The 5,517-nt window shown below is 39.6% G+C and overlaps 1 pseudogene; it reads right to left on the bottom strand.

Annotated features, from left to right (window-relative positions):
- Positions 1-290: 290 nt before the first annotated feature.
- On the bottom strand, positions 291-1,698 carry LOC143664761 (actin-binding LIM protein 1 pseudogene; annotated as a pseudogene).
- Between the last annotated feature and the right edge of the window lie 3,819 nt (positions 1,699-5,517).

A 5,517-nucleotide genomic window follows, 5' to 3' on the forward strand; every position in this document is an offset into this window, starting at 1 on the left:
AAGGACACTTGCTCCCTCTTATCTTTATAGTCAGTACTACTGTTGAACAAACCTTAAAGAAAAACAGAAGAAGAAAGGAGCTCCTGTTGTGGGCATAAGGTAATGTAAAACATCACGTATGAATACTACTGTGGAGTTTGAGAACATAGAAACTGCTGCCCTTTGTTTCTTGGCAAGTGTTACTGTTGGTTGGCCCAATAAATGGCTCATAGGTTTTTAATCAGATTTTCCCCTTTTGTTGATGCTGAGGGATGGTAATTTTCAAAATTTCCAATCAACTCTGGGCCTAACTACAATACTCTATGTGTCATAGCCACCATCATTCCTTTCTCTAGTTGCTGTCTGTGTGTGGAACGTAGAAGAGCTTTGCTTTTTTTCTTCATTTCATTGTGCCTCCAAAGAGGTAACTTGTCAAACCCGTATATGGACATCCACTGACTACCTAAAACACTTCAGGGGTTAAGTGGTGTGCCAACCCGCCTCTGTCCATGTTTCTTAGGATTTTCTTGTGCACTCTGTTGGTCACCATGAATATTTCATATGGAGATGTCTTTGGTTTCAACATGTTGGGCATAGGCACTCTTTGGTACATTGTCATTCCAAGTGTATAACCACCTGGGAGCATCTGGTGGCCTCACACTCCAACACTTACATACTAATAGCAGTTATACTGAGCAAGGTCCATAGAAACAGACTGGTAAAGAACATTTATTCCATAGTCTTGGAGAAATGAGGTTTTAGATTATGAAACTGAGTTGATGGTAGAATTATAGTGACTGGCTGACAGAGATGACCTTTCCCACTTCTCCAACCCTTCTTTCAATATCAACCACCCCAGACGTGAGTTGAGCTTCATTAATTGCTCTTCTTGAAGCTACTGGCATCTCAGAACTTCTTCATCATCTTCTCTATGCCACTAGATTTGCATCTCATATCAGTCCCTATGGTGGCAAGTGAGGAGGAACCAGGCAACTTGTCCATCTTGATCTGTGGTATCTGTCTTGGGTTTGGAATCTTGGTTGCTGAAAACTTGGAAAACTTGATGATATCTTGTGAAGACTTGCTCTGGGCTGCCATGGCAGCATGCTGTGTGTAGATGAGTGTTTTTCAGTAAATGTTGATCCCTTGATCAGTTCTGTGAAAGTGCTGGGGAGAATGAGAGGTGTTTTGAGTGTAACTGTGGCAGCTGCTTGCAGGGGACATGTTGCAGCCCTGGCTGGCAGTCCAGTGGATCATCTGACCTTGAATATCATGATATCCTCTGCTTATGGAGTTGGAGACAATGTCCTTGGAGACTCTCTGCGACTCTGTGTCTCCTGTTTGTCATCACAGGCTTAAGTATAGAAAGTCTCATAGGTGATGACTCGGATGCTCAATATCATAAATTGCTTTCACCTTCAGAAGAACAGATAAATCCTTGTAAACAAGGATTTCATTGTCTCTTTTTGCATAGATGGCCAGGTAAACCTGGTCACATGACCAGGTAAGCCAGGGATACCGGATCCTGGTATAGAATAAATACTTTCCGAGAAAGTCCTGGTTGACTGCAGTTTTTCCTGTCTTAGTAGATTGCTTACATTTGAGATGCCAAATGGTAGAAGCTTGATGCTTTTCTCCTTCTGTGAACATCTGTTTGCATCTCCTGTGTCATACACAGCTAGGATGGTAATGTTTGTCACCTGCCTTATGCCAGGGATCCTTTTTGTAGAATTCTAGTCCTTGGCTGTGCTGAGCTGAGAACTCCTCTCATTTCAAACTCAGACACAGACTCTGCAGAGGTTTTGTAAATATCAAACTTAACCCAGGACACAAGGCCCCTTCCTGGCCTCAGTTATATGTAACTGGTTTTTATCTGAAGTTAGGTTAATGACTCTTATATCTGAAGCTAGGTTAATGAATCTTCAGACACACACTGGAAAAAAAGAACAGTGTGGCCAGGCACTCTCTTATCTCCCCTCTCACTCTCATTACTTATTGAACTTCTATCTCTTTACTAAGAACTTCTTATTAGTCGTTTGTTATTTTCCTGATATCCTTTTGTTCTTTCTCTGTATTTTCCTTCATCTCCATTAGAATTTTTAAGATCATTTTGTTAAAGCCCTTGTTCAGTCTGTCCACATTCTGCTCTTCTGCATTGGTGTGTTCTGGACTTTATCCTCCTCCTTTGTATGGGCCATCATTTCCTGTTTCTTTGTTTGCTAGTACTCTTTGGTTGCACACTGTATATTTTAATATTTTAAAATGTTAAACTGATATTTATTCCCTGAGATGTCCATTTCTTCATTTTGTACCCAACTGGTGAGAAGACAGGGATTTTCTTGAGCTTCAGTCCTACTATTTAGAAGATTGGCACAAGGCAGATGTGGAGTGTAGGGTTTTCTCTGACTTACTTTTCTGGGAGTGTCAAGTCCTGGGCTCGTGCTGGTTAGTTGTTTTTTGTGTGTGTGTTTGTGTACCCCTATTTACAGGCATTTGAATGCCATCTCTGTTCCTCAGAAAAGTCATTGCCTTAGGCAATCTGTCTCTATATTTTCTTAAACTCCTCTCATTGTTTAAAGAGATTTTTTTCTAAAGTACCTTTAAATGGAAATGCAAGAGATGAGTTCCAAAAATCAGTTTTTTTCCGGATAAAATACTGCCAGGGAACCATGAAGTAGGTACAGACTGCCTCCAAGTGGTCATGGAGAGGGTTCAGGAAGTGAGCCAGGACTTATTCCACAACACCCCAAAGCTACAGTTACTTGACCTGACCATCAAATGCAGACCTTGACCTTGTCCCCTACAGCCCTGAGGAATCGTAGTGTCTTAAACTCTCCTGCACTGCCTTCTTTGTCCAAGGCTGGTTGGAACAATGGCTGCCCTCACAGTTGAGCCCCCAGTGGCCTGAAGTCACTAATGAAAAGCCATGATTATTGATCTATCATGCCCACCCCTGGGCTTGGGAAAGAGGATTTTTATGTACCTTTCTGTCACCTTCAAACTAGCTGAAAGCTGGGCCCCAAGGTGACTTGCTTCCAAAGAGGGTGATGGGTGCTGGTAACTACCCTGTGGAGAGAGCAATTGACTGGTCTTGGCCAGGATTTACCAGCCTTTTCTTCCCTTTCTTCTCTGGGTGCTATATGGTATCTACTGGACTCCAAAGTCTCAAGATAGTTGTTTCAGGCTATTTCTGCTTGTTTAATAGTTATTCTGCTGAAAAGACTGAATCTTGGAGCTTCCTACTCTGCCATCTTCCCATGTACACATATTCCATTCATTATGAAACAGAAGAACAAAGTTGAAGGACTCATACTTCCTGATTTCAAAACTTACTGCAAAACTGCAATTAAGTGTGGTACGGGTATAAGGATAGACATACAGATGAGTGAAACAATTGAAAGTTTATGAATTAACCGTGCATCTATGGCTAATTGCTTCTAAAGGAGTTCCAAGACTCCTTTGGGTAAAGGATAACATCTTCAACAAATGGTGCCGGGACAACTAGATTATACATGCAAATGGTGAAGGTGGACATCTACTGTATACCATATACAAAACTTAACTCAAAAAATGGAATAGGGTGGTGCAACAGTGGCTAAGTGGCAGAATTCTTGTCTTCCATACCGGAGACCTGGGTTCAATTCCTGGTGCCTGCCCATGGGGAAAAAAAAGAAGAAGAAGAAGAAAGAAAGGGAAAAAAAGAAATGGAACCACCTAGGCTACATGAGTAGTTCAGTGGTAAAATTCTCACCTGACATGCAGAAGAGGGTTTAATTCACAGCCCATGCATCAAAAACAAAACATAATAAAATGCTGTGAGCAAAATTCCCTATGATATACATATCACATTTCTACTTCTGGGCATGTACAGATATATACATATATGGAGAGAGTTACATTAAATAATAGAACAACCTAAATATGAGCTAAAACATATAAACTCTTAGAAGACAATATAAAGGTAAATCTCTATGACTTTGAATTTGGCAATGGATTCCCCATATGTCATAAAAGCACAAGTAACTAAAGAAAATAGAGAAAAATAGGATTTTGTCAAAATTAAAAACTTTTGTGCATAAAAGGAGATTATCAAGAAAGTGGAAAGACAATCTACACAATGAGAGAAAATATTTACAAATCATGTAACAGATAAGGATTTAGTATCCAGAATATGTTTTGAAAAACTCTTACAATTCAACAATAGAAAAGCAAACAGTACAATTTAAAAATTGGCAAGATAATTGAATAGACATTTCTCTCAAAGAAGATATATAAATGCCAATTAGCGCTGGAGAATATTCTCAGCATCATTAGTCCCTAGGGAAGTGCAAAATAAAACCACAATGAGATGCTCATGGATGGCTATAATCATAACCATAGAAAAGAATGTGTTGACAAAGATAAAGTGAAATTTGGAAGCCTGTGCATGGTGCATGCTGCTGGGAAGGAACAATTGTGCAGATGCTCTAGGCAACAGTTTAGTAGTTCCTCAAAAGCTAAACATAGAATTACCATATGACCCAACAATTCCAGTCCTAGATATATTAACAAAGGAATTGAAAAATTAATGCAAAAAAACCCCCACATATGTTCATAGCACCACTATCCACAATAACAGAAAGATAGCAACAGCTCAAGTGTCTATCAATGAATGAAAAGATAAACAAATTTGGTATATACATATGTACTAGTTTCCCAACTGCTGAAACAAATTCCATACATTGGGCTAGCTTGAACAAGTGGAGTTTCTTGGCTTATGGTTGTGAAGCTAGAAGTCCAAAATCGAGTTGTCAGCAAGGTGAATTTTTCTATCTGAAGATTATGGTGTTCTGGGTGGCTGCCAACAATTCTTAGGTCCCTGACGTTTCCACCCAACAGCAATCCACATTGTGGTGTCTTCTCCTCTCTCTTTCAAGGTCCATGACTTCCAGCTCTCTCCATGTGATTTTCTCTCTGTTTCTTAATTTCTTCTGCTCATAAAGGATTCCAGTAATCAGGATTAATACCCATCTTGGGAGCTGTTATTGTTATTTCTGGATTTTGAGAGGCTGTGCTAAATATGTATATCCTAGTATTTCCCTGGAACTTTGGGTACCTGTGTGACACCTATGACTCAGAATAGTTCTGCAGTTCTGGAGGTCAGCATTACTATGTACAACAACTGTGACAGAAATTGAAAAGGAAATCAGGCTTCAATTAGATACAAGAATGAAGCTGATCCAGTCAGAACTAAGGTAAATCAGAATACAGTAGGAAGACATTGCATTTTAGAACTTCACCTATTCTACAAGAACAAAGGAAGAGAGATTTTTTGGTCCAAAACTATATTTTCTGAGGCACGTAATCTAACTCAAGCTATCTGGATAGATAATTGAACAATTCAAACACAGGGACCCAATCCAAACACAGGAAGCCCAAAATGCAAATGAGGGCTTTTCATTATGTATGGTTTGATGTAATACCCAGATACATCCCAGAGTATGTTGAGTAGATAATTAAATGTATCAGCAAAGTCCCTTGGTAGATAGGAGAAAAAAT

This window comes from Tamandua tetradactyla, chromosome 20 (genome assembly GCF_023851605.1).
Source record: "Tamandua tetradactyla isolate mTamTet1 chromosome 20, mTamTet1.pri, whole genome shotgun sequence".
NCBI lineage: Eukaryota > Metazoa > Chordata > Mammalia > Pilosa > Myrmecophagidae > Tamandua > Tamandua tetradactyla.